The 17,108-nt window shown below is 38.4% G+C and overlaps 1 protein-coding gene across 2 annotated transcripts in view; it reads right to left on the bottom strand.

The window, feature by feature from the left end:
• Positions 1 to 17,108, bottom strand: part of PFKM (phosphofructokinase, muscle) — a 43,488-nt gene that overhangs the window by 20,808 nt on the left and 5,572 nt on the right. The window contains exon 1 of one of the 2 annotated variants that reach the window (XM_077753264.1): positions 2,949 to 3,005. The exons of the other annotated variant lie outside the window; for it this stretch is intronic. The gene's annotated coding sequence lies outside the window, so the exon portion shown is untranslated. Of the gene's footprint in view, positions 1 to 2,948; positions 3,006 to 17,108 lie in introns of those variants that run through there. 2 annotated transcript variants of the gene reach the window in all.

Below are 17,108 nucleotides of genomic sequence, written 5' to 3'. Positions count from 1 at the left end.
GGCTGCTGCAGGCAGTAGGAATCGGTGAGGTTTGGGGCACTGACCAGAACCAGCCCAGAGGAAGAAGAAAGTGAGGGTAGGCGGGGTTATGGTGAAGATTAGGGTTCAGTTCTATGGAATTTGACTAAGCTGGAACTGGAGTTCAAGGTTTTTACATGAACATCTGAGCTTGTGCAAAATGATGGTTCAGGCTCAGGAATGGTTAAAGATATTCTATGGCTTCTCCCATTGATTTCAGGCTCCCTGCCTCCTAAGCATCTCTTGACTCACCTTCAGGCCTTGCCCTTCACACTACATGCTATCAAATGGGAAGAACAACAGAGAATCATGGCCAAATACACATAGATACGTACACACGGCATGTGACCACCTTCCTATTTTTGTCTTTAGGGCTTATTTCTCTCAAAGGAACACACAAGACATACTTTTGTAGCCATAAAATGTCAAAGGAGTCATCACTCTCCCAGTTATCTAGGCTAAAATCTAAGTTTTTAAATTTATCTCCTCCTTACTCTCAGAGTCAAAACAGTTACCAAATCTTATTCTTCTCCTTTATTATCTTCCCTTATCCTCTTATTAGCCATCCTCAGCACCTCTCTCCACCTGAAGTCCTACTACAATAGCTAGTCTCCCTGTTTGTGTTTCCCTTCTCCATTCTATAAGAGACAAAGAATAAACCTCCATGGGAAGGTCATAGGACCCTGGGGCCTCAGTGGAGAAAGGATGCATTCACTTGAACGGGGACTGATGACCTTTATGCAGAGCTCATGTTTCTGCTGTGAATCTGAGGAAATCAGGGTGACTGCTGATTAAGACATAGGTCACATAGACACACAAATCTGCATACATGCCAATAAAGTATATGCAACGAGACCGCATGAAGACATACATACACAAACATATATAGCGTTATTATAGGACACACGTTCACAGACATACTACATACAATCCACTCTGGCGGATAAAGTCCAAATTCTGGAGTTGGCATTCAAAGCTTCCATGATCTGGCCCTTGCCAAAGCCTGAACCTTTGTCCCCATGGATTTTCTGCTCCATCATCACCTGAACATTACTTTGCTCCTTTCCATTTGTGTACCTGGGCACACTGCATCCCTTGTCCAGAAGGCCACCATGGCCCTTCCACAGATCAATATCCCACTCCATCACTTAAGATCAGGCCTACTTGCAATCCTATTAATAGTAAGACTATTAACCCTTTACTGATTGCCATAGTAAGGATTCTTTTTGGACCTCCTCTAATCACATATTGTCTGGTATTAGATCATTCATTTAGCACTTATTACTTTATGTGGTATTTAACTTCCTTCTTATATATTGACGATAAGGTTGGACTAGATCGGGGTCAACAAACTACAGAGCACAGGTCAAATCCAGCCCTTGTTATGGTTTTGTATGGCAGCAAACTAAGAAAGGTTTTTATATTTTTATTTTTCTTTAAGAAAGAGAGAGAGAGAGAATATCTCAAACATGCTCCACGCTCAGCAGGCAATCTGATGTGGGGCTGGATCCCACAACCCTGGGATCATGACCTGAACCGAAACCAAGAGTCAGATGCTCAACTGACTGAGCCACCCAGGTGCCCCAGGTTTTTACATTTTTAAATGGTTTAAAAAACCATTTCATGACATGTGAAAATTACATGAAATTCAAATTTCAAGTGTCCATACCATTCTCATTATTTCACACATTATCCTATGGCTGCTTCTGTACTACGACAGAGCAGATTATTGTGACAGAGACCAGACAGCCTGCAAAGACTAAACTATTTACTATCTGGATTTTTGCAGAAAGTTTGCAGACCCCTGGCTAGATGACTGCTACAAGCCACTTTCCCCAACTAGACTGAACAATCCTCCAGGGAAGGATCATGTTCATTTTTTAAAAACTTTCCCACAGCTTAACCAAAGCCTGGCGAAGTCCATGCACATAACAGTTCAATAAATCCTTGTTGAAAGCATTAGTGAACTGACGAACAATACAAAATGCACACAGACCTATGAAAGCTTTTATTTAATATGCTTGGATACAGACAGCTCCATATTCTATTTCTAACACATAGAGATACAAATAGGACTTAAGAGCATATAGTGACAGTGAAAGGAATGTAATAAACACATAGGATACAGACACTCTCCTATTAACTGGAGTGTTCATGTCCAAATCTCTGCTGTTCTCAAGAATAAAAAAAAAAGACTAAGTAGCTGGTGCAAATATTAAGGCAAACATTTGGAAATGAAAAAACAAAACACGAGTATGATCCCATTTTCCATGAGTTTTTCTTCTTCTCATTCACTCTGGGAGCTCATCACTGACAAACCCATACAGGGAACTTCCACCCATAGAGTTTTCAGTGAGAGAGAGAATTCACCATTAACAAGGGGGAAGGTTAGGAGGAGTGCTGACCTGCAAAAATCTGAGTCTTCTCCTGTATCTTTAAACCAGTTATAGAGACACAGGACACAGAAATGCACGCAGATTCATATACAAGCAACCTTTACAGATCCACAGTGACACACACATAGAAACACACAGACATAAAACCTAAATATAAAAATCACATGTGTGTGGGTACGCAGGCGGGAGGAACAAATACAGGGAGGCAACATCATAGGTGCACTGATTTGAATTGGACAAGTGCCAGGATAGGAGTCAAGCAGCCAGGGCGAACGAGGTCCGAGCACCACTCACCCATCCCTGATTCCCAGGGGCGGGGGCTGTGCGTGCTAGTAGAGAGAAAAGAACCGAAGGACTAGGATTCTTCTCGGCTACTCAACCCATCCCCCCTCTTCGCCCCAGCTTCTGATGCCATACCACCTCTTCTTTTCCCGTCCGCTCCTTCCAGTTCTCCCCACCGCCTCCTCCCAGCACGGTCATCCCCACCTCGCTCTCGGCTTTCCCCCTCGGTCGTTACTCAAGGGCCCCTCTTGCCTTTTAGTCTTAGCTCTCCACCGCCACGGCTTCCTTGCAGACTGTCCTTGGGGAAGGGGGGAGGGGAGCTTGGCGAACGCGGGGAGGAGCCAGGTGGAGGCAACAAGGGAGGGGAAAGAGGAGAGGCTTCCCAACCTCCACTAGCCGATGCTGGACCGGAGGCTCCGCCTCCCGCTGCTCCTCTTTCCCCACCCCTCCCTCCTCCTCCCAAGGACGCTCAGCTATGGCATCAGCTGTCCCCTCACTCCACAGAAGGTTCTCTGGTCCCCATCTCTGTGTCGGGTGCCATCAGCTCTTGTACACCGTGGGAATCAAAAATCACTTAGTGGCCTCCCATGTTGTCCGCAGAAACAACTTTTTCCTAGCCAGAATGACTGAGACTCCTTGCATTCAAACATCCTCAACAACAAAACTAAGAATAAATCTACCCCCTCTGGCCTTATGCATTGTCACTCTTTGAACAAGCAACTATGGAAAGTCTTTGTGCCAGGTTTTGTATTAGGTGCTGAAGGATGAAAAGATAAATGAAATAGAGTCCCTGCCCTGGAGGAACACCGGTGTTTTCTGTAGAGGGACCGTTAAAAACTCTTTCTATATTTATGTACCTTTCTCTGAGAAAATACAGGGCTGCAAAGCAAACAGCGTCCATGGAGGCAACATGGGCGAAGAAGTCCCAGATCTAAAGGTGCATCCTTTCCTCAGATCCTCTTTATTCCTTCCACCTCTCCACCCAAGTCTTTGTTGCAACGCCTCTCCCCAGGCATCTCTCCTCTCCTGACTTTCTATGCCCTTCCTCTTTCTTTCTTTTGTTTCTGCCCCTGCATATTCTGGCTGCAAACAATAGGAATAAAGATAAAACCATTGGAATACACAAAAGTAATTTTTGTGATGCCAACGTTACCATCAAAAGATAGCCTATAGAATGGGAGAAAATATTTGCAAATCATATATGTAACAACAAAGGAAGCATATCTAGAATATATAAATAACTCTTGCCACTCAATAATAAGAAATAAACTTGGGGCGCCTGGGTGGCTTAGTCGGTTGAGCATCTGACTCTTGATTTTGGCTCAGGTTCATGAGTTCTCACAGTTCGTGAGTTTGAACCCCACATTGGGCTCCTAACTAATGGTGAAGAGCTTGCTGGAATGTGCTCTCTCTCTGCCCCTCCTGCATGCACACTCTCTTTCTCTCTCTCAAAATAAATAAACTTTTCAAAAGATAATAACCCAGTTTAGAAATAGGCAAAAGGTCTGAACAGATACCTCACCAATGAAGATGCCCAGATGGCAAATAATCATATAAAATGATGCTCAGTATCATATGTTATCTGCAGATTAAAACAGTGAGGTATCAGTACATATTATTAGACTGGCTAACATAAAAAAATTTGATAACAAACATGACAGCACCAAAAGCTGACAAGAATGTGGTGCACCAGGAACTCTCATTTTTTGTTGGTGGGAATGCAAAATGGTACGGTCACTTTAAAAGAAAATGTGGCAGTTCCTTACAAAGCTAAATAGAGCCTTACTGTATGATCCAGCAATCACACTTCTCTAAGTAGTTACTCAACTGAACTGAAAACTGCATCCACACAAAAACCTGCACACAAATGTTCATAATAGCTTATTCATAGTTGCCAAAAATGGAAGTAACCAAAATGTCCCTCAAAAGGTGAATGGATAAACTGTGGTATATCAATTCAATGGAATATTATTCAGCAATAAAAAGAAACCTATGAAGCCAAGAAAAGATATGGAAGAAACTTAAATATATATTGCTTAGTCAAAGAAACCAGTCTGAAAAGGTTACATACTATATGTTTCCAACTAAATAACATTCTGGGAAAGGTAAAACTATAGAGACAGTAAAAAGATCAATGGTTTTCAAGGGCTTGGAATAGAGAGGGAACGATAAATAGGTAGAGCACAGGGGGTTTTTAGGGCAGTAAACCTATTCAGTATGATGCTATAATGCTGGATACATGACATTGTGTAGTTGTCAAAACTCACAGAACTTCACACAAAGAGTGAACTTTAATGTAAGCTACGGACTTTAGTCAATAATAATGTATCAATATTGGCTCATCAATTGTAACAAATGTACCTTAATAAGTAGTAATAATAAATGGAAACTGACCACAGGAGAGGAAACTGTGCAAACTGCTCAATTTTCTGTAAGACTAAAACTTTTCAGACAAAGTCTACTAATTTAAAAAAACACATTCTGTTCAATGAAATATCTAATAAAACTGTAATATTAAAAAAAAATGGGCAAGGGTTTAGACATTTCTCTAACTAAAATATACAAATAACCAATAAGCATATGAAAAGATGTTCAACATCACTAATCACTAGGGAAATGCAAATCAAAACCAAAATGAAATTCTACTTCACACCTATTAGGATGACTATTATAAAGGAAAATACACGAAAATAACAAGTATTGGAGAGGATGTGGAGAAATTAGAAATCTTGCATATTGCAGGTATAAATGTAAAGTGATATAGTCACTATGGAAAACAGTTTGGCAGTTCTTCATAATAAACAGAGTTACCATATGACCCAGCAATTCCACTCCTAGGGATATTCCCAAGGAAAATGTAAACACATGCACACACACACACACACACACACACACACGTATACACCAATGGTCTAACAGCATTATTCATAATAGGCAAAAAGTGGAAATAGGCCAAATGTTCAACTGATGAATGGATAAATAAAATGTGGCATATCCATATAACAGAATATTACTTGCCAATAAAAAGAATTAAGTACTGATACACTCTGAACATGAATGAACCATAGAAACATAATGCTAAGTACTGTTAGTAGTTAACTTTTGGAGGAGTCAAAAGCTATATGCAGATTTTCAACTGCATAAGGGGTTGGTGCCCTTAAGCCCTGTGTTGTTCAAGAGTCAACTGTACTAATAGCCTACTGTTGACTTACCAATAACAGTTGATTAACACATATTTTGTATAAAATATGTATTATATACTGTATCCTTATAATAAAGTAGGCTAGAGAAAAGAAAATGTTATTAAGAAAGTCATAAGGAAAATACATTTATAGTACTGTACTGTAAAAAAAAAATCTATGTATAAGTGGACTCACTTATTTCAAACCTGTGTTGTTCAAGGGTCAACTGAATTTCCTTCATGAGTAATGTCTTTGGTATTGTATCTTAAAAGGGATCACCATACCCAAGGTCACCTAGCTTTTGTCCTATGTTATCTTCTAGTAGTTGTATATTTTTTCATTTTATTTTATTTTATTTTTTAATGTTTTATTTATTTCTGAGAGAGAGAGACAGCATGAATAGGGGAGGGTCAGAGAGAGAGAGTGAGACACAGAATCCGAAGCAGGCTCCAGACTCTGAGCTAGCTGTCAGCACATAGCCCAATGCGGGGCTTGAACCCACGAACCATGAGATCATGACCTGAGCCAAAGTTGGACACTTACCCAACTGAGCCACCCAGGCGCCCCTCATTTTATATTTAAGTCTATGATCCATTTATAATTAGTTTTTGTAAAGGACATAAAGTCTGTGTCTAGATTCACTTTTTTGTACATAGATGTCCAGTTGTTCCATCACCTTTTGTTGAAAAGACTATCTTTGCTCAATTGTACTGCCTTGACTCCTATGTGAAAGATGAATTGATTAGATTCATGGGGGTCTATTTTGGGGCTCTCTATTCTGTTCCATTGATCTAGTTGTCTATACTTTGACCAATACCACACTCTCTTGATTAGTGTAGCTTCACAGTAAATCTTGAACTTGGGTAGTGTCTGTCCTCCAACTTTGTTCTTCTCATTCAATACCATGTTGGCTATTCTGGGTCTTTTGTCTTTCCATATAAACTTCAGAATCAGTATGTTGATAACCATAAAATTACTTGCTAGAATTTTGATTGAGAAAGAATTTAATCTATAGATTAAGTTGGCAAGAACTGACATCTAGACAATATTGAGTCTTCCTTTCTATGAACGTGGAATGTTTCTCTGTTCAGTTCTTTTATTTCATTCACCAGAGTTTCTAAAATTTTCCTCGTAAAGATCTTGTATATATTTTGTTAGCTTTATCCCTAAGTATTTCATTTTGGGAATGCTAATGTAAATGGTAGTGCATTTTTAACTTGAAATTCCATTTGTTCATTGTTAGTATACAGGAAAACAATTGACTTTTGCATATTAACCTCCATCCTACAAGCTTCCTATAACCACTGATAAGTTCTAGGAGTTTTTTATTGATTCTTTCAGATTTTCTGTATAAACAATCATATCACCTGTCTAACAGAGACAGTTTTATGTCTTCCATCTCAATCAGTATACTTTTTATTAGCTTTTCTTGATTTGTTGCATTAGCTAGGACTTCTAGTACAATGTTGAAAAGGAGTAGTGAGAGGAAACATCTTTGCCTTGTACCTTATCTTAGTGGGAAAGCTTCAAGTGTCTCAATTTATTTAAGTATGATGTTAACTGTAAGTTTCCATTAATAGTCTTAATCAAGTTAAGACAGTTCCCCTATAATCCAAGTTTGCTGAAAATTTTTATTATGAATGGATGCTGGATTTTGCCAAATGCTATTTCTGTATTTATTGTTATGATCATGTGATTTTTCTATTTTGATCTGTTTATGTGATGAATTATATTGATTTTCAAATGTTGAACCAGCCTTAAATACTTGTTGATCATGGTATATAATTCTTTCTATACTTTTTTGGATATCATTTGCTAATATTTTGTTGAGGATTTTTATGTCTATGTTCATAAGAGATATTGATCTGTAGTCTTCTTTTCTTTTAATATCTTTGTCTGGTTTGGGTATTATGGTAATGCTGACCTCATAGAATGAGTTAGATATATTCCCTCTGCTTCTATCTTCTGGAAGAGATTATAGAAAACTAGAAAAATTTCTTCCTTAAATGTTTAATAGAATGCACCAGGGATCTATCTGGGCCTGGTGCTTTTTTGAAAGGTTATTATTAGTTCAATTTCTTTAATAGATTTAGGCCTATCTGGATCATCTATTTCTTCTTAAGGCTTATTGATTTTATTGATATTTTCCAAGAACCAGCTTGTGGTTTCACTGATTTTTTATTTTCAATTTTATTGATTTCTGCCCTAATTCTTATTATCTTTTTCTGCTTACTTTGGATTTAATTTGCTCTTCTCTTATAGTTTTCCAAGTTGNGAAAGTCAGACGCTCAACCGACTAAGCCACCCAGGCACCCCTCTTCTTTTTTTATATATGTACTCAATGCTATAAATTTCCCTTTAAACACTGCTCCAACAAATTTTGGTTAGTTATCTTTTTATTTTCATTTTGTTCAAAATATTTTTAAATTTCTCTTGAGATTTCTTCTTAAATGTATGTGTTACTTATGTGTTGTTTAGTCCCCACATATTTAGGGATTTCCAGTTATCTTTCTGTTATTGATTTCTAGTTTGATTTCATTATGGTCTGAAAGCAGATATTGTAGGGGCATCTGGGTGGCTCAGTTAGATAAGCATCCGACTTCGGCTCAGGTCATGATCTCATGGTTAGTGGGTTCGAGCCCACATCAGGCTCTGTGCTGACCAGCTCAGAGCCTGGATCCTGCTTCAGATTTTGGGTGTCCCTCTCTCCCTCTCTCTTTCTCTTTCTGCCCCTCTTCTGCTCATATTCTGTCTCTCTCTCAAAAATAAACATTAAAAAAATAAATTTAAAAAATTTAAATGAAAGCAGACATTGCAGAATTTCTGCTCTTTCAGTTAAAGTATGTTTTATGGCCCAGAATGTCGTCTATCTTAGTGAATGTTCCATGTGACCTAGAGAAAAATGTGTATTCTGCTGCTGTTGGACGAACTGTTGATGTCATTTATATCCATCTGATAGACGATGTTGTTAAGTTCAACTATGTCTTTACTTATTCCCTGTCTGCTAAATTTGTCCCTTTTGGAAAGAAGAATGTTGAAGTCTCCAGTTCTGATAGTGGATCTATTTCTCCTTTCACTTCTATCAGTTTTTGCCTTAGGTAGTTTGATGCTGTGTTGTTAGGTGCATATACATTAGGAACAGTTATATCTTATTGGAGAATAAGTTATATCTTATTGGAGAACCCCTTTATCTGTATGCAATACCCTTCTTTATATCTGATAATTTTCCTTACTTTGAAGTTTGCTGTCTGAAATTAACAACTATTACTGCTTTTTTAAAATTAGTTTTAGCATGATATATTTTTCTCCCTCTACCTTTAATCTGTATGTATCTTTATATTTATAGCAGTTTTCTTATAGATACATAGTTGGGGCATGTTTTATATTTACTCTGACAATATATTAATTGATGCATTTAGACCAATGATACTCAAAGTGATTACTGATATAGTTGGGTTAATATCTACCACATTCATTGCTGTTTTCTATTTATTGTCCTTGTTCTTTGTTCCTATTTTTGTCTTCCACTCTTTTTCTGCCTTTTGTGGTTTTAACTGAGCATTCTATATCATTTCATTCTCCTTTCTTAGCATATCAGTAATACTTTTTTACTTTTTCAGTGGTTGCCCTAGAGTTTGCAATATTTATGTACAGCTAATCCAAGTCCACTTTCAAATAGCACTATACCACTTCAGAGTGGTGTGAATACCTATAACAACAAAATAATCCTAATTCCTTTTTCCTATCCCTTGTACCATTGCTGTCATTCATTTCACTTACATAAGCATATACAGTTGACCCTTGAACAAAACTGGTTCGAATTGTGCAGGTCCACTTATACACAGATTTTTTATAGTACTGTAAATGTATTTTCTCTTCCTTATGATTTGCCTTTTTTCTTATGATTTTTATAACATCTTTTACCTAGCTTATTGTGAAAACACAATATATAATATATAAAACATATAAAATATGTTAATTGACCATTAACTTCCAGTCAACAGTAGGCTATTAGTAGTTAAGTTTTGGGGAAATAAAAAGTTACACATAGATTTTCAACTGTGCCCTTAATCCAACAAAGTCCCTCAATTAGTCTGAGAAAGTCTATTTCTTCACTTTTAAAGGATAGTTTTGCCGGGTACAGAATTCTGGTTCTGATTTTTTCTCTCTCTATTTCAAATGTTTCACTCCACTCTCTTCCTGGTTGCATGGTTTCTGAGGAGAGGTCAAATATAGTTCTTACCTTTGTTCTTCTATAGGTAATGTGTTTTTTTCCTCTGGCTTCTGGTACTTTTTCTTTATCTTTGATTTTCTGTAATTTGAAAATAATATGCCTAGGTGTAGGAGCTTTTGATTTTATTTATTTATTTATTTATTTTATTTATTTATTTATTTTTTTGCATATGCTGAGCTTCCTGGATCTGTGGTTTGATGTCTGGCATTAATTTGGAGAAATTCTCAGTCATTATTGATTCAACTATTTCTTCTGTTCCTTCTCTCTTTATTTTCTCCCTCTGGTATTCTGATTATGTGTATGCTACATCTGTTGTAGTTGCCCCACAGTCCTTGAGTATTCTGTTATATTTTCTTCAGTTCATTCTCTCTCTTTTTGGTCTTTGAGAATTGTACTGATATATCCTCTAGTTCAGAGTCTTTCCTCTCCAGTTTACTAATACAAAAGGCATTCTTCTTTTCTGTTATGGTGTTTTGTTTTTAAATTTCTGGCATGGGGGGGTTCTTTTTCTTAGGATTTCCATCTGTCTGCCTACATTTCTCCTCTGTTTTGCATGTTATTTTATTCATTAGCACCCTAAGTATATTAGTCATAGGTGTTTAAAAATTCCTAGTCTGCTAATGCCAGCAATCCTGCTATGTTTGGTTTTGATGTTTGCTGTCTTTTCAAATTGTGTTTTTTGCCTTTTTATATGCCTTGTAATTTTTTCTTGATAGTCAGACATGACGTAATGGGTAGAAGGAAGTGCTGTAAATAGGCCTTTTGTGATGTGGTTGTCAGATATGGTGAGGAAAGGAAGCATTCTATAGTCCTATGATTACATTTCAGGCTATGCTTCTAGACTGTGAACTTCACAAGCATTTCTCAGGTTTTTCTCCCTTTAGGTGGGACAGGATGGCTAGAGTGGGATGGAGTTGGGTATTTCTCCTCCTCAGGTTAGTTAGGCCCTGATTAACCAGTTTCCTCTGAAGGCAGGGCTTGTTAACAGGAAAAGAATGCTCTTGTGTATTTCACATGGTTCCTTTTCTCCTCACCCTGTTGGAAGCTCCAGGAGATTTTTCTGATATTTACTGTGAGAATCTAATTGAGTTCCTGAAAGTAAATCTCACAATATTATGGGGACTCCCTTTGACTGGGTCCCTCTGTAGTTTTTAACTTTTGGAATTCTACACTGAGCCTCTGACAACTTGTTACAATTCAGGTTTTCCTACCCCATCACTGGTTCTGAGAAGGCTTCTGCTCATGGGTCTCTGCTCTACGAACCTGTGATGAACTGTACTTGCCTATCTGTCTCTCCAACTTTGGAGCTAGCAGTTTCTTATGGATCCAAGAAGAACTGTTAATTTTTCAATCTTTTTACTTTTACGCATTGCTAGGATGGGGTGGTGACTTCTAAGTTACTTACATGAGGAATGAGAATTTGAACTCTAAAGTCCAAATTATACATTTTAAATGGGAGAATTTTATGATATGTGAATTATACCTCAATAAAGATGTTAAAAAATTTTGGGGAAAGAAAAGCTGGAAAAGTTTCCCGTACATTCTATAGTTTCTAACTTTAACATAAATGTTGAAATTTGAGAAGCAATCCATTCCTGCTGCCTTCTATCCAATACCAACTCTTTATTTATGTGTTTGTTTGTTTTTTAACTGCTTATTTATTTATTTTTGAGGGAGAGAGAGACAGAAAACAAACAGGGGAGGGGCAGAGAGAGAGGGAGACACAGAATCCAAAGCAGGGCTCAAACTCGTAAACCAAGAAATCATGACCTGAGCTGAAATTAGATGCTCAACTGACAGCTACCCAGGCACCCCTCAATTCTTTTATTTTAATATTTTATTTTTAAGTAATTTCTGTACCCAATGTGGGGCTCAACCTTATAGCCCCAAGACCAAGAGTCACAACTAGTCACTGAGCCAGCTAGGTGCCCCTACCTAAAACCAACTCTTAAGTCTTCATTGAAAGTGTTCTTAATGAAGTGCTGTATTAGTCAGTCTACCTTAATTAGGTGAAAGCAAGGAAATGTCACTGTTACTCCCAATCTTATACCAAGACACTTGATCCTTTAGATTCCTTTTTTTTGTACAGGGATCAATCATGCCCAGGAGTTCCTGGAAAACTAAGCACAAATCAAGAAAATACTATCTCTAAAGGCATCTATGGAACCTTCAGGTCAGTTGGGGGTGGGAGTCCCAGAACTGAAGCATTTTCTTAGAAGTACTTAAGCCTTACTTATGGTCATCTTAGTGCAATCTTCAAACTTAAAGATGTTATTTTCTGAGAATTATACTAGTAAAAACCAACACAAAATAGAGATAGCTGATGGAAGAAACACATCATATTAGGAAATAGCTATAAATGTCTTCCACTTTTTTTAAACAACTATTTGTTTGTTTGTTTGTTTATTTATTTAAAGTGTGTACAAGCTGGGAAGGGGCAGCAACAGAGGGTGAGAGAGAATCCCAAGCAGGCCCCACGCTGTCAGCTCAGAGCCAGAATCAAGAGCCACCCAGGTGCCCCTATATGAATGTCTCCTAATAAGAATCTCGAGAAATCCCTATTCATTATTAATTCATACATTCAACAAACATTTATTGAGGACTCATTATATGCTAGCCACTGTGCCAGATAATGAGTTATAATAAACTCTATGGAATTGAAATGTAGAGGGACTATCAAAGGTTCACAGAAAGTTTACATTTCACTGGACCTGGGATATAATTAAATGTACTAATACATTATAATATACCAAATTTTTATGACATGAATATATTACTTGAGGGTAAATGGATTTAAAAAAATGAAACCTGGATAGTAAGAATTTGGTAGTGTTTATTTATACTATTCCAGAGTAAGACACTAAGGGATACAAATATTCCAGCATTAGAGAGATGGGTGATGTAATTAAACAGTGATTAGCTATTTAAAAATGGATTTTCTTTCATTTTAATCCTAAATTCCAAGCCCCTATGTTTTGCTTTTACCTAATTTTCTGTTTATTAACCAACTTTTATTTCAAATACAGTTTCTAAGGACCGTGAACAACCTGGAAAAGGCATTTTAGCTAGCTATGGTTGATTTATCTTACATATCAAAATGTGGATATATAATTTGATCGCAGATTGATGATGGGAGAGAGTTTTGAGATCTGGACAGTTCTAGGAAATATGACATATGTGCAAGCCTCATCCCTCTAATGATGGAGGCTGAGAAGCATCCCTCACGGCAGGCTGTTGGTGCATGAAGCCTACAGGTAAACATAGTCTGGTGACTAAGGAAGAGGGGGTTGAGGAAGAAGTCTAAGCATTGCCATACAAGCTAGGGTGCTTAAGAAAAGTGTCAGGAGAAAATTGCACAGCTTATCAGAGTTTAGGATCAGGAATCACAAGAGCAAAGCAGCAAGTTAGATAGTCAAAAAAGAGATGAGGCCAACAAATTCTCTAGGGAACCAAACTAAGCCAGCAGCTGAATTTGAACTCATTCTAAGATTACTTTCATTGCTGGTATGGTTTAATGGGGCTGAAAAAGGATACTCTGGACACTTCCTCTAAAGGAGAAAGCTGAAATGTCCTGGGTTTGCACTGGAAGAGGACTTGGGGCCCTCTAATAGGCTTCTCAAGGGGGCTTATGCCCGTTCTAATGATATAGGTAGCTAAGGGACTGGTGGAAATCTAGAACTTTGTCCAAACTATAATCAGCGTTATTCAGTTGTTGAGGTTGGTAGCTAAAATTCTGGATTTAGAGGACTTGACAGAGTGAGGGGAAACAAAAGGACTGAACCCAAAAGAAGGTCCAGCTGGACTGAGAAGGCCATGTGGTTAAAATCCACTGTTTCTTCTTTCTTGTACTATCTGGTGGTGGTCTTCCTGTTTTTAGCATGTCAGGAAAAGCTAATATGCACAGAGAAAAGCCAAATGATATCTCACCTCGTATGTCATGCCTTGGTACCAAACAACAAAAGGCATATTCTTTATATTAATCCTCAGAGAACAGGAAGGTATTTAGAAGGTCCTCTTGGACTTCACAGAGCTCTCCAGATATCAGTTAGCTATTGAGGTGTTGGCATGAAGTCTAGGCAAAGAGTAGGTGCAAAAATTATAGTTATTATAAAATGAGGGATTCTGGAATAGAGAAGTATCCAAAGATGTTTAGAGATAAGTCTACAGGACCTAGATAGGAAGGGCACTTCTTTTTTTTTTTTTTAATTTTTAAAAATATTTTAAATTTATTTCTGAGAGCGAGAGACAGTATGAGCAGGGGAGGGTCAGAGAGAGAGGGAGACACAGAATCTGAAGCAGGCTCCAGGCTCTGAGCTAGCTGTCAGCACACAGCACGATGCAGGGCTTGAACCCACAAACTGTAAGATCATGACCTGAGACAAAGCTGGACGCTTAACTGACTAAGCCACCCAGGCGCCCCAGGAAGGGTACTTCAATAAACCAGCTGAAATATTCTAAAGTACGTGGTTCATATGCTCTAACCATTAGCTCTCCTGAGTCGTGGGTAGGTAAATGAAGACATAGAAAGTTTTGGTCAGTACCCTCCAAACCAGTATAAGGCTAGACATTATTTCTAGAAAGTTGAGTGGATCACGAAGACAGAAGATCTCTTTGACAATGGTTACCTAAGGCTGGCACAGATCGGGGGCAGGGGGACCAATAAATAAGATGATGTATACCATACTCATGAGCCCATTCTTATCACAAGGATGGTGTTATGGCTATGGAATGGGTACAGACTATAGAATGGGTACAGATCTATATTTAGACCACTGTGATGAGGTGATGAAGATGATGTTAATGATGCTAGTAATAGTGTACCAGGACACTTAGGAATGAGAAGTAGGTATGGGAGTTGTCCAGGTGTGACTCTAACCCAGGAGAATAGGAAATAGCATACTATAGGTTTCACATATTCAGTCAGCAAACACTGAGCACCTATAACATGTTAGGCACTGTTCTAGACTCAAGGGGATCCAGGATTGAAAAAAAAATTTGTCCTCATGGAGCTTACATTCTCGTGAGGAAAAGAGATAATAAACAAATTAATCACGTAGTGATAAGTGCTTTGAAGAAAAATAAAGCAGAGCAAAGAAGCAGAGTGACAGGGGCACTTGGGTGGCTCAGTTGGTTAAGCATCTGACTCTTGGTTTCAGTAGGTCACGGTTTGAGGTCACTTTGTGAGTTTGAGCCCTGTGTCGGGCTCTGTGCTGGCAGAGTGAAGCGTGCTTGGGATTCTCTCTCTCTCACTGTCTCCTTCTCTGCCCATCTCCTGCTTGTACACCTGCTCTCTCTCAAAATAAATAAGTAAACTTAAAAAAAGAAAGAAGCAGAGTGACAAAGGTGCTATCTTAAATAGGGTAGACTGGAAAAACCTTGCTGAGATGACATTCTAGGAAGAGATTTGAACAAACAAGAAAGAAAACCATGCTACCATTTGGAGCAACAGGTTTCAGATAGGGGGAATAGCAAATGCAAAGGTTCTTGAGGCAGGAATAAAGTAGGAGTATCATACCAGAGGATCACTAAGATTTCCTTTGGGGGAAATCTTGACACAGAATTGTAAATGGGCTACAATGATGTGGCGGATTGATGTGAAATACATACAGAAATTGGGTATGAACCTCTCTCTGAGTTGAAACATCTATCTGGTGCTCTCACTTCTACACAACTCCTGGATGTCATCTAGTCATTATCTGTTTTCTTCTGCCAGAATGGAAAGTCCTTAAGGAGAGACCGTGGGCATAGGCATAAAACCATTGTCTGCACTGGAGACTCACCTTTGGCTCTGGCTGGGATAGGAAGACTCCTGGAGACAGAGCAGCCTCCATCAGCCACTAATGCTAATGTTTCTGATGTAAGGCACTGGTTTAAGACAGTGCCAGTCTAGCAGGTTCAGCATCACCTGGATATTTGTCAGAAATGCACATTCTTGGGTCCAACCTGGAACCTACTGAATCAGAAACTCTAGGGGTGGGGGCTCAGCAATGTGGTTTAACAGGCCCTCCAGGTATTCTGATGCACAATAAAGTTTGAGAACAGTTATTCCAAGTGGAGGTCTGAGAGCACCATCACTTAAAAAATGAACTTGCATGCCTAAATGGCTTGGATGGCTCCTATGAAGTCATTTTCACCAAATACTATCAAATTCTTGGGAAAGGTAGCTCAGGAAACAAGTCACAGATAATAAGATGACCCCTACTACAGGCTGAAGACACTACCTTCAGTTCTTGATTAGGGCAGAGGAAAACAAATTCTTCAGCTACGGTATGTAGCCTTAAGCTTAGACCAGATAAACATTTTCTTTCCTTAAGGAGGTAAGCTTTGGGGGGGACGTATCAGAACAGAAATAATAGTAATCATTACATAAGGCAATCCTGGAGTCTTTTAGTTAGATACACTAATACCTCATCAAGCGTGCGAAAGGGTTAGCTGTTTTAGTAAGCACGTATTCCAAGGAATATACCTTTAGTTCTTAAGTCTATTTATCTGCGTTGACTAAGAGGCAGTTTGATAGGGGACCACCCAGAGTAGGATGGCCTAAGGGGATGCATAAGATTTTCTCTATTGATCAATGGAAGATGGAAAAAAAAGTATTCCACAGGTCTAATGGTAACCTTGCATATTTGACTGAAAGAAGAGAATTTGTAAGGCTATTTTCTTACTCAATGATCTTCTCAGTTCAGTTGACATTTGAAGAGCCCTGATAGTTTCAGCTTCATGAGAACTTAAGTTCTCTGCAGTTGGTCCTAGAAGGTTGGGACCAGGAGATCAATGTTGAATCCAACTAGCTGAGATTAAGATGATCTTTACAGAGGCAGAACTCCTACTGATTTTCCTTTAGCAAAGGTACAGGTTCTTGGGTCACTTATAACATGGCATCTGTATATGGAGAATCTTGTGTCTGACACAGAAAACAAGCATAACCCTGCTTGGAAGAAACTTTGGCTGTGATGACATCTTTTTTTTTTTTTTTTAATTTTTAATGTTTATTTA

The sequence above is a fragment of the Crocuta crocuta genome, unplaced genomic scaffold, assembly GCF_008692635.1.
Source record: "Crocuta crocuta isolate KB4526 unplaced genomic scaffold, BGI_CrCroc_1.0 scaffold30, whole genome shotgun sequence".
NCBI lineage: Eukaryota > Metazoa > Chordata > Mammalia > Carnivora > Hyaenidae > Crocuta > Crocuta crocuta.
This window is presented reverse-complemented; position numbering and strand designations above follow the sequence as displayed.